Source organism: Nelumbo nucifera, chromosome 6, assembly GCF_055504915.1.
Source record: "Nelumbo nucifera cultivar China Antique chromosome 6, China Antique-T2T, whole genome shotgun sequence".
NCBI classification, from domain to species: domain Eukaryota; kingdom Viridiplantae; phylum Streptophyta; class Magnoliopsida; order Proteales; family Nelumbonaceae; genus Nelumbo; species Nelumbo nucifera.
The window spans coordinates 28,482,380-28,495,195 of record NC_142654.1 but is presented as its reverse complement, the minus strand read 5'-3'; the positions used below and the strand labels follow the sequence as shown (position 1 = coordinate 28,495,195).

The window sequence follows — 12,816 nt, the reverse complement described above, 5'->3', positions numbered from 1 at the left end:
TATGTCCTAAGTTAAAGTTTACCAACTCTACTTGGCCATCTGTCAATATAGCAGTCATTAAAGGTTGAGTTTGACTACTACAAAAAAGAAAGGGGCCAGACCCAAATTAAGATCTTACTCTGGAAAAATGGTTATCAACTTCAACATCCTCCCTTCCTGTAGACACTGCTCACGAAAAAGTCGATCAGCCTCCAAGACTATTACAGAAGCGGTTATCAATGCTGACACCCTTCCCTCCTGTGAATACTGCCTATAATTGTCCGACAGTTTATGCCCTCAGGTCCAATGGTGTTTATAATTGACTATTATTGTGAAAGTACAATTATTTCATGTGCCATGTGGTGTGTCTCTACTAAATTAACCCTTTTACTACATTTTAGGATTATGTTTGAAACATCATATTCAGTATGTAAGGGTAAATGTTCTCAACTAGACCTGTTCATGGGCCGGGCCGGGCCAGGCCGGGCTCGGGCCGGGCTTTCACTTGTCATTAAGGGAAATATGCTAGGCCCGAGCCTGAGCCCGGCCCGACCAACGGGCCTATAACTTGGGCCTGAGCCCGGCCCTGATAAAAAGCCCGAAGCCCGACCTAATAAAAAAAATTTCCCTATTCAAATTAGAATTAAAAATTCAGATAGTTTTTTTTTCCTATTTAAATGAACAATGGGCCTACAAGATGGTTTTTTTCCCCTTTCTTTTATATTTTAAAACACATTTTTACATTCTTAAATCAAAAAATTTATTCAAATGGACATAATCACATTACTCACTTTAAGTCTAATATTAGGTCGGGCCGGGCCGGGCTATTTTGACAAAACACGAGCCCGGCTAGAAGTTATTGCGGGCCGGGCTTTTTGGCCCGAATTTAAGCCCGCGAGCCTATAACCACGTTCAAGCCTGTCTGGGGGATGAACAAGTCTATTCTCAACCAGTGGATAGACTTGGGTTGACATTCACACACGTGATAGAGCAGACTGCCTCATCTGCTAAGGTTGTGACCTAAAGTGTGGGAATGGGTGGTTGCCCGAAACACTAAACCAGACTAAGTTTCAGATTATTCTTGGACTTTTGAATAGGTGGAATAGCTGGACCGTTGCTTGTGATCCCTGACTTGATAATGGTACTCAACCGGATACCTAGCAGACTTGCTTTTGATATGCCAATTAGAGAGATCCTTTTGGGGGTCAACATCTAGGTAAATTGGAGCAGCTATGAGGAATACCTAGGAAGTCATCATTGTGATAGGATCAGCTACTTTGTTAGACAAAGAGAATATCTATAAACATATCCTCTTCAGTGGATAGTCAAAACTGTCAACAGTGGACTTCAAAAAATGTTGAGATCTGTTTTGCAAAAGTGTGTTTGTCTATATATAGTCTATTTTGAAAAAGGAGTTCATAAATAATTCTTTCCCAGGATCCATTGATGAGAGGGTGTGACATTGGGTTATATGTCAAGGGAATAAGTCCTTCCCTTTGTCCCAGTGTTGGATATTAATGGCTGAGAGATCATATAGCAAATGTCTTATTAGGCCCAAAACCCTAATAGATATATAATTGGAATTGGAACATAGGACTTGGACTCATAGAGTGGTTGAGGCCCAAGTGTGTAGTATTATATACTGATGGGTTAAAATGTTTAAGCCCATTCACTGATGGACAATTCACTCTTTAATTAGAGTGAATTCGGCCCAAGTGTGTAGTATTATATACTGATGGGTTAAAATGTTTAGGCCCATTCACTAATGGACAATTCACTCTTTAATTAGAGTGAATTTGGCCCAGTGGTCCCAACTCACTTCAAGTGACTGAAAGGGCTCTATAGTGGTTTGATCCAAATTGGAATGTGGGTCCCACACCATACAAGAATACCTTCTCTCTTATCCCTTGAGAAATTATAAACCCATTAGAAGTGGTTCAAACAAGATTCCAAGTCTTCTAGTATCAGAAGGAAACTAACTAGCTTGTCTAGTCAAACTAGGACTGAATTAGAAGGTTATCTTAGACCAGCCATTACCCACTTCAATTGAGACTTTTCTAGGGTTTATTTGAGACTTACTAGGAGCCTTTAAAAGTTAGATGCTCGGATTGTAGAGAACAATATTCAGTCCAAAAACCTTAGGTGATACCTAAGACCAAACCTGCAATATTGTCCTTTCTTCACCATCTTGAACCACATTCAAGAAAGGATTTTGGGGGTTCTTCTACAGTAGAAATCCACCATTAACAGAGGTGATTTGGGCGACCAAACACTCCTGAAATCTCAAGGATCGAGTTGCTCAATACCCAAGGCTGTTTCAGTTTGATTCAATCACTAGAGAAGGAAGCTTGATTTCTTGGGCATGAACTCCACAACATTTCTTCAACTTGTGAGGACCATTCTATCAGGTAAAGTTCTAATCTTTCTTGTAGTTTTGGATCTAATGTGACCTAGTTCAAGTCCCAAAATCACTCAAGGAGAAAGCAAGTTTTCTCCCATGCGGTTTTGCTATTCTCCTGGCCGAACTCTTGGGTTCATGAACCCTAATTTGGAATTTTTTGAACAGAAAAATCCAACCCATGTGAGTGTCACAGCTTTCAATAATGTCAATCAGCCTCCAAGACTATCCATCAAAAAATCAGTCTCCAAGACCAGCTGGATTTAGACCTCTCATGTACTCAATGACAATGAGAGAAAATCTCCTTCCACCCACATTCTCTGAAGCATGCCGGACTTTCAAGTGGTTCTCATGAAAAGATTTGCTAGAGTGTTACAACTTTTGTCATTGTTGGGAAATATGGAAGGAAAGAAATTGGAAAAGCCAGATCCCTGAATTCTAGGATAAACATCTCATTCAGGTAGATTTTCAGATCAGTTAAATCTGTAGCCAGCACAGGAGGGTACTAAATCAGTTGACAGGACTTCCTAGAATGGAGCTGATTACAAGTGAAGTTTTCTTGAATTTCTTTTTTTTTCATTTTTTTTAGTTTGCATCTTGAATTTCTAGGGATCAGACATACTAAACATTGGGAGTGGTCCTTGGGATGTTGCGCATGTTGGGCTACGCAGTCGCAGGGTATAGTCTCAATACATTTTACTTGAACATACCCTATTCTTTTATCAGTATATTCATCACCAATCAAAATGTAACTCTTAGAGAAACCAATTTAATTTAAGCAAAAGAAAATCATGAATTTTCTTTTCAATACAAAATGCTACTGTATATTATTGTAGAGAACACTGATGTGGGCCCCACAGCTGTGGTCCCCACTGTGTTCGTAGGACAGTATGTGAAATTATTTGTTTCAGTCATGGTAGTGTCAGTTGGGGTCAGTTTGTTATTTCAGTTGTTATTTATTTCAGTTTTTATTTTTATTTGTCATGTAAGTACTAAGGGCAGATCTGTCCTTTTCTCTATGTACTGAACATAACCTATAAATACTAAGAGAGTGGCGGTGGCAGATGTGTTAGAATCTGTCCCTTCTTTCAAACCTTTGTGTTCTCCTGTTCCTCTTCTCTTTTTCTCCTTCCTCTCACTTTTCTTCTACTTTTCTTAACCTAAAATCTATTAGGGTTCAAGGCTGATTGCAGTCTTGATCTTCTACTTGGTATCAGAGCCTATCTAGGGCTTCTCATGTGTGTCTAGTCCAGCCGACCACATGAGAACCAGCTAGGGCTGGAAGCTTATGAAGCAGTATTCGTCGGCTGATTCTTGGAGATTACCAGGAGAGTTTCACAGCTGTTGAGGACTTGCCACGGCTTGCAGAGTGTTGGTAGTTAGGAAGAAGCAGCGAAGGCTAGGGTTCAGGCAACCCTGGAAGGCAACGAACAACATTCTGAGTAAGTTTTATTTAGTTTCCAGAGACTGCTATCAGTCGAGATAGGTTGGACCTATCTAGAAGGAGAGGCCGAACTGCTTTAGGGTTTTTCTCTCTAATCTAGGGTTTGACTGTTGGGCCGAACCCTCTTTATCTTCTTGGAAAGTGATTGTTTTAGGGTTTTCTCTCAGAGGTGATCAGTTTTAGGGTTTCACATTGACCCTACGACAGGTCCTAACTGTATGGACTGCTTGGAAAGTGCGGCTGAGCACTTATTTCAGACCTACGATTAAAACCCTAATTCTGCTCCAGCATCTCAGATTGCTCTCTAAGCTGGTTTCAGACCTATTTTTGGCTCTGAGCTCTTCTAGGGGATAAAAACCTGTACAGACTGCTTGGTACTGTGATTGCCGATTGATTTCAGATCAGATTTGTACTGATTTCATGCATATACTGTGATTGCCAATTGGTTTCAGATCAGACCTGCACTAGTTCATGCATATACCGTGATTACAGATTGGCTTCAGATCAGACCTGCATTGATTCTATACTGTTTTCTGATTGTGATCGACTATCCAAGTGCTGTTTTCTGGTGTAGTGACTCTAACAGTTTGTAGCTACTGATTCTTGACCAAAGATGGAGTTTAAAAATCAGGGAGAAAGTAGTTTTGGGAACAACAGTTATGGTAGTGTATTTGAAACTGGGTTTCAGATTACAACTGTGAGATTTGATGGGTCAAATTACTTGGAATGGGCCCAATCAGCCATGATGGCTATTGGGGGAAGGGAAAAACTGGGTTACCTCTTGGGAGATGTGAAAGAACATTCCAAGGAGGACCTAATGTACACCAAGTAGGTTCAAGAGAACTATTTGGTTATGGCATGGCTGTGTAATTCTATGCAGCCACATATCAGCCGAAATTACTTGTGGGCAAAGACAGCCAAGGAGATATGGGATGTTGTGAAAGAAACCTATTCCCAACCCCTTAATATTGCCAAAGCCTATGAATTGAAGTGTGAGGTGAACAGTCTTAAACAAGGAGAGAAGCTAGTTTATGTCTACCTCTCTACCTTGAAATCTTTGTGGCATGAGATTGACCATCCAAAGACCCTTGAGTGGGAGAGTCCCAAAGATGCACAGACTCACAGAAAGCAAGTCGAGGCAAATAGGGTGTTTGAGTTTCTGACTGGCCTAAATTCAGAATATGACATTGTGCGGCAACAGATACTGACCAGAGATAGTGTGACCCTCTCTCAAGCATACTCCCTGGTGCATAGTGAAGAGACCAGGAGGAAAGTCATGATGCAACCTCAGCCCCCTTCCCCAGCCCTGAAGCTGTTAAACCTAAGTCAGGGGGTGAAATCCAGAAAGGGACAGGAAGAAGGAAGATAAACGGGACCTGGTATGTGAACATTGCAAGAAACCCAAGCACACAAAAGATACTTGTTGGAAGCTACATCCTCATTTGGTCCCAGCAAAACTAAGAAATAAGAAGGGTAATGCTCATGTGGCTGTGAACACTGTTTCAGCATCCTGATCAGGCACAAAAGGCACATCCCTAGAGACTTTAGTCGCGGTTCGGGCTGCCCTCATACAGTTGGAAAAGGAAGTTGGGAATTCAGCTCAGCCATCTCAGTCACCATCAGCTCCTGCCACATCTGCATTTGCACATTCAGGTACTCGAGCCTCAGCTTACCATGTTTCAGCTCCAGGTAATACTGAACACTGTTGGGTAATAGATTAAGGTGCATCCGACCATATGACTAGCTTGCCATCATTGTTCACTTCTTATCACTTGTCCTCCGACAGAGATAGAGTATCCATTGCTAATGGCTCTCTTGTTCCCATTTCGGGCAAGGGTGACATCAAGTTATCAGATACTATCTCTTTATCTTCTGTCTTGCATGTTCCTAAGCTTGATACTAACCTGCTTTCAGTCAGTAGTATTACCAAACATATGAACTGTTCAGTAACCTTTTTCCCTGACCGATGTGTTTTTCAGGACTTGGAGACAAGGAGGTGATTGGGACTGGCTGTGAGACGAATGGGATCTATCTGCTTGGAGAGAGTTCTCATCGGGAAGAGCCAGTGGATAAGAAGTCCTTTGTTTCTCAGTTTGTGAGTCCGGTTATGCTTTGGCATAATCGATTAGGTCATTTGTCTTTCCGGTCCTTGCATAGTCTGTTTACTGCTTTATTTGAGTCTGTTGAGTTGTCAAAGTTGAGGTGTGAGAGTTGTGAGTTTGCCAAACATTGTAGAACTTCTTATTCCTTGAGTAATAAAAGGAGTAATTATTCTTTTGATATTGTGCATACTGATGTTTGGGGGCCATATCACATCTCTTCTATGGGTGGGTATAGATATTTTCTATTGTTTGTTGATGACCATACCCGGTTTTCTTGGGTCTATCTTATGCGTTCTCGGGATGAGGTTCCTGCTCTGACCCAAAACTTCCATCAGATGATTCTCACTCAGTTTGGGGCCAAAATCAAAGTTCTTATATCTGATAATGCAAAGGAATACTTTGCTAAGCCATTGACCTCCTACCTCCTTAGCCATGGAGTTATTCACCATAGCACTTGCCCTCACACCGCAACAGAACGGGGTTGCCGAAAGGAAGAATAGGCACATCTTGGTGGTGGCTAGAAGCATTATGTTTACCTCCAATGTACCTATTCGCTTCTGGGGTGATGCTATCCTCACGGCAGTATATCTCATTAATCGGGTTCCTTCCCGGGTTCTTGATATGAAAACCCCTTTTTCCCTTCTATACCCAGACGAGGAGTTGTTCACCGTTCCCCTTAAAACCTTTGGTTGTACCTATTTCGTTCAGCTTCTCGGGCCCCATCATTCCAAGTTTGAACCTAAGGCCTCCAAATGCATTTTCCTCGGTTATGCACAAACTCAAAAGGGTTATTGCTGCTATGATCCTGTTTCAGGGAAAATGTTTGTCTCCATGGATGTCACCTTCTTTGAGGAGACACCCTATTATCCTAGGGTTTCTCCTCAGGGGGAGCGCAGTGAGAGTGGGATTTTGAGTCTCTTTCCTCAGGGGGAAGGCAGTGAGAGTGGGATTTTGAGTCTCTTTCCTCAGGGGGAGCGCAGTGGGAGTGGGGTTGTTCCTTTACCTATTCCACTGGGTGATGAAGGTTGTAGTGGTGAGGGTGGTCAGAGGGATCAAGAGTTGAGAGTCTATCACAGGCGATGCAGGCAGGTTGATCCTAGTCATCGGCAGTCCAGGCCAGCTCCAGTTCCTTCTGTGACTCCAGATCCAGGTATTATAGTCCCAGAGCCCACTGAGACACCTTCCACTGTTGCCACTTCCCCTCCTGTGGATGACCTTGATCTCCCTATTGTCGTCCGCAAAGGGAAACGGCATTGCACCACATCTACGGCTCACTGCATTTCACAGTTTTTATCCTATGATCGCCTATCTCCCTCTTACCGGTCCTATCTCACTTCCATTGCCAATGCCCCTATTCCAAGAACAGTGCGACAAGCCTTATCAGTTCCAGAGTGGAAAGATGCAATGCAAGTCGAAATGGATGCCCTGTTGAAAAATAATACTTGGGCACTGGTTGACCTACCCAAAGGAAAGAAACCGGTTGGATATAGATGGGTATTCACTGTGAAGCATAATGTTGATGGCTCCATTGAAAGGTACAAAGTCCGGCTGGTTGCAAAGGGGTTCACACAGACTTATGGTATAGACTACTTGGAGACCTTTGCCCCAGTAGCCAAGATGACCACCATCCGAGTTCTGTTATCCCTTACAGCAAATCATTCTTGGCCCTTGTTCCAGATGGATGTTAAAAATGCTTTTCTGAATGGAGACTTACAGGAAGAGGTCTACATGCAGTTGCCTCCTTGATTCTATGATACAGAGACAGGTAAGAAGGTTTGCCAACTGAACAAGGCATTGTATGGTTTGAAGCAGTCACCTAGAGCCTGGTTTGATAGATTCAGATTAGCCCTTGGAAAGTTCGGTTATGTACAGGCCCAGTCAGATCATACACTGTCATTAAGAGGGTGGACTCCTCTTTAACCCTGCTTGCTGTATATGTGGATGATATTGTAGTGACAGGAAATGATAGTGGTGAGATTGAGTCCCTCAAACAGCTCCTTCATCAAGAGTTTGAGGTGAGGTGAAAGATCTTGGTACACTACGGTATTTTTTGGGTATTGAGGTTGCTAGATCTAAACAGGGGATCTTTATCTCTCAGAGAAAATATGTTTTAGATCTATTGGAAAAAACTGGAAAGTTAGGTGTTAAGCCTGCTGATACACCCATTGAACAAAATCACAAGATTTGTGCAAAGGGTGGGGAGCCTCTTGAAGACAAAGTTATGTTCCAACGGTTGGTTGGAAAGCTCCTATATCTCTGCCTCACTCGACAAGATATCAGTTATGCAGTTAGTGTTGTCAGCCAGTACATGCATTCCCCTAGAACTTCTCATCTCTTTGTAGCAGAGAGAATATTAGCATACTTGAAGAGATGCCCAAGTAGAGGTATACTGCTCAAGAACAATAATCACATGAAGGTGGAGGTCTATACATATGCCAATTGGGCTGGGAGTGCTGATGACAGGAGGTCTACCTCTGGATATTGTGCCATTGTGGGAGGTAACCTTGTCTCTTGGAGGAGTAAGAAGCAGAGTGTTGTTTCCCGCTCTAGTGCTGAAGCGGAATACAGGTCAATGGCTAACGGAGTGGCTGAGATCACTACTTGAAGAGTTGGGTATTGACTATGAGAAGCCCTTGATGCTGTATTGTGATAATCAGGCAGCTATTAATATAGCCCACAACCCAATGCAGCATGACAGAACTAAACATATTGAAGTTGATCGACATTTTGTGCGAGAGAGGGCCTCATCACAAGAAGTGTGTCTCCCGTATATCACATCTAATATGCAGCTCGCGGATATCCTCACCAAGGCTGTACCAAGGAAGAAGTTAGAGGCAGACCTATCCAAGTTGGGAATGATAAATGTCTACTCCCAACTTGAGGGGGAGTGTAGAGAACACTGATGTGGGCCCTACAGCTGTGGTCCCCACTGTGTTCGTAGGACAGTATGTGAAATTATTTGTTTCAGTCATGATAGTGTCAGTTGGGGTCAGTTTATTATTTCAGTTTTTATTTACTTTATTTGTCATGTAAGTACTAAGGGCAGATCTGTCCTTTTCTCTATGTACTAAATGTTGGTTCGGCTGTCTTAATTTGTATGTTTATCTTTGTTGGGTCTTAAGTCATTAGTTATTGGGCCTAATCTTATTTAGTGTTTATTTTGACTAGGTGTCCCATTACTAATCAAGGGCATTCTGGCCTATTTATGTAATATTATGTAATGTTCTTATATATAATAGATTAGGGCTGGCTGAGAATAATTCTGCCGCCCATCTCATATCTTCTTCTTCTTCTTCTTCTCCTCTCATTCGACAGCTTTATTTCAGCAAACATGGTATCAGAGCGCTAATCTTTCGACTGGTTACAGCAGCCGCCTCTTCTTCTACTCGCAGTTAACTCTCTCACTTCTTTTTTTTGGTTGCTGCAAAGAAACCCTAGGGTTGGTCATAGAACACAGCTGGACCTACATCTAGGGTTTCCCTTGGTTGTAGGGCCCAAGGGGAGTTAGACCCAGAGGCTGATGCCCTAATAGACGCAGTACAACAGACTGTAGCCATTCGGCTAAAGATAGATCTGTGTAGAACAGATCTAGGCGGAAGGACTAATCTCAGCAGTCCTAGAACTGTTCGTGGGTGAGGTTATAACCTGCGATAGCAGTGCTTAGCACACAGTAGAAGCCAACACAGCAAGTTGCAGGCTGCGACAGCAGTGATTAGAACACAGCAGAAGGTAGCACAATAGATTATAATCTGTGACAACAGTAATTAGGGCACAGTGTGCAGTGCAGTACTCGGTGTTTCAGCTCTGTGTCGGGTTCTCAGGACTGAGTTTACAGTGTAGCAAGTTCCGTAAGTGTGAAACAGTTCACTATATATTGTGTTTACAGTCTTGACATTTACGAGTAAGAGAAGATGTCTTCCATATCCAGGGAAGTGTCTTCTAGAGATGTTAGGGCTTGTGGGAGATCTCCTAATTTGGAGAATCCAAATCTGCACAGCCTACAGATCACAAGTGTGTTGTTGGATGAGTACAACTTCAGAGAATGGTCTGTCTCAGCCATGCTTTTCATCACATCCCGGAAACTCACTGATTACTTGGACGGGCAGAAGAAGGAAACCGAAGTGGGGAGTGCTGAATATGCAACTTGGCGCAAGGAGAATGCTACAGTTATGTCCTGGCTACTTGCCTCAATGACTCCAAGAGTAGCTAGGACTGTTCAACATTTCTCCACGGCTGCCAAGCTATGGGAAAAAGTTTCTAAAACCTATGGGCAGAAAAAGAATAATGCCAGAATTTACAGACTGAATCAAGACATTGCTGCCTTGAGGCAAGGAGATATGAGTGTTGCAACATATTTTGCTACACTAGAAGGACTATGGGAAGAGTTAGATCACCACCTTATTATTGATTGGGAGAATGCCAGAGACAAGGAAAAGCATGACAAACAAGTTGAAGAGGGTAGAGCATTTAAGTTTCTAGCTTACCTAGATCCTATATATGAGAGCATAAGGTCCCAAATTCTGGGAAGGGATGAGATGCCAGACTTACATCATGTTTACTACCTTGTGAGGAATGAAGAGGTGAGAAGAAAAGAGATGCAGGTTGATACTCAAACTAAACTAGCTGAACAGTCTGTGGAACATTCGGCCCTAATCTCTACAAATCAAAGGGGAAACAGGCACTCTGACAAGAGACATCTGAAGTGCACCCACTGTGGAGGGGAAAGACATGTGAAAGAGACCTGTTGGGTTCTCCATCCGCATCTGAAGCCAGCTGCATTGAGGAAAGATAAGAAGCATCAGAAGGGTCAATCTGCAAGTGTGAATCTGGCTACGGGTTAAAGTGATGATGGTTCAAAACACTCATCCACAGTTACTTCCTCTTCCATGGGACAGACTACTAATTGCCCTGGAACCGAGTCCTTGGGCTTTACTGCCGATGAGGTAGAGGTACTTAGCCGGGCTCTAGCCCGTCTAAGGACCAATTCTCTTCCATCCTCCTCCCTTGCCAGATCAAGTATTGTCTCTGCCTTTAGTGCATCTAGTACTATTGATCCTGCCTCTTGGATTATTGATTCTGGTGCAACTGACCACATGACACATGTCTTCTCTATTTTCTTCCTATCATTTAATGTCTGGCCAAGATAAAATGAGGGTTGCTGATGGTTCTCTCTCTACCATCTCTGGGAAAGGAGTGGTTGACCTAAGCAAGGACCTCTCACTCAAATCTGTCTTGCATGTTCCCAACTTTCTTCAAATCTCTTATCTGTTTCAAAGCTTACCAAAAATTTGAATTGTAGCATAACCTTTTTTCCTACTCATTGTGTCTTTCAGGACAGATTGACGAAGAGAACGATTGGGAGCGGTCATGAGTGTGGAGGTCTCTACTACCTTGATGCAGACATCAGTTCGGCCTTACAAACATCTGCTACTAGTAGTCAGTCCAATGTGGAGTCAATAGCTAGGTTACATCTGTGGCATGCTAGGCTAGGTCATTTATCGCTTTCATCATTGGAAGTGTTGTTTCTAGAATTATTCAAAGGTGTTTCAAGTCAAGAGTTAGTTTGTGAAGTCTGTCAACTATCAAAGCAATGTAGAACTATTTATTCAACTTCGAGTAATGACATTCAAGCTCCTTTTGACTTAGTTCACTTTGATGTTTGGGGCCCCTCTCCCATTATTTCTGTTGATGGCTTTCGATACTTTATCAGTTTTATTGATCACTATTCTCGATGCACATGGATCTACTTATTAAAAGCACGAGAAGAAGTACCGCGGGTAACCATGACATTTTGCAAAATGATTGAAACACAATTTGGCACGAAGATCAAACAATTCAGGTCAGATAGTGTTGCAAAATACTTTGAAAGGTCCTTGAATCTGTTTATGGAGGATGCTGGAATGATTCATCAGTCATCTTGTGCTAGTACCCCCCAACAGAATGGGATTATTGAACACAAGAATAGGCACCTATTGGAGACTGCTCGAGCCTTACTATTTCAGCACAAAGTTCCAAAAAACTATTGGTCTCAAGCAATCCTTACTGCATCATATCTGATAAATCGAATGCCATCCAAGGTATTGGGGATGAAAACCCCTTTCTCTGTTCTTTGCCCTCATCTTCCTGACTTTTCTCTTTCACCGAGAGTCTTTGGTTGTGTATGCTTTATACATGTCAAGGATCCGAAGAAGACCAAATTAGATCCTAGGGCTACAAAGGGAATCTTTTTGGGGTACTCCCCTACTCAGAAGGGATACAAGTGTTATGATCCAGTCACCAAGAAAAAATGTCACAAAGGATGTGGTATTCTTTGAGTCTCAATCCTATTTTCATTCTTCCCAGAATCCTCTTCAGGGGGAGACTAGTGGGATGGAAGAGGATTCTTCTGTTCCCCCATTCTTTGTGCCTCTCTCTACCTCAGGCCTTCCATCTTCTCCTCCTAATCCACCTAGTTGTGGTATCCCGGGTGAATCTAGTGAGGCTCCCATTGTACCAACTACTACTAGTGATGTTGCAAATATTACTGAAGACTCCAACAGGCTGCAAAGAGAAATCAGAATCACCTACAACAGAAGGAAGAAGGGCCCTCTAACTCATGACAGCAACTAATTGGACTCAGATCAACCTGTCTCAGAAACTCAAGGTAATCTTATCAGTTCCTCTGACTTGGATCTTCCTATTGCCCTTCGTAAGTCTACTCGTTCCTGTACTATCAGACACCCCATTGCTGATTTTGTGTCTTACTCACATTTGTCTCCTCGTTATTGTTCTTTTGTGTCTGCTCTCTCTTCTGTGTATGTTCCTACTAGGTATTCTGAGGTAGTATCTGACCCAAAATGGAAAGAGGCTATGGACGAAGAAATGAAGGCCTTAATGAAAGTAGGGACTTGGGA

General features: G+C 42.6%; 1 protein-coding gene across 7 annotated transcripts in view; it reads right to left on the bottom strand.

Moving 5' to 3' along the window:
• Window positions 1-12,816, bottom strand: part of NS1 (Class II aminoacyl-tRNA and biotin synthetases superfamily protein) — a 61,198-nt gene that overhangs the window by 755 nt on the left and 47,627 nt on the right. The gene's annotated exons all lie outside the window — the stretch shown is intronic.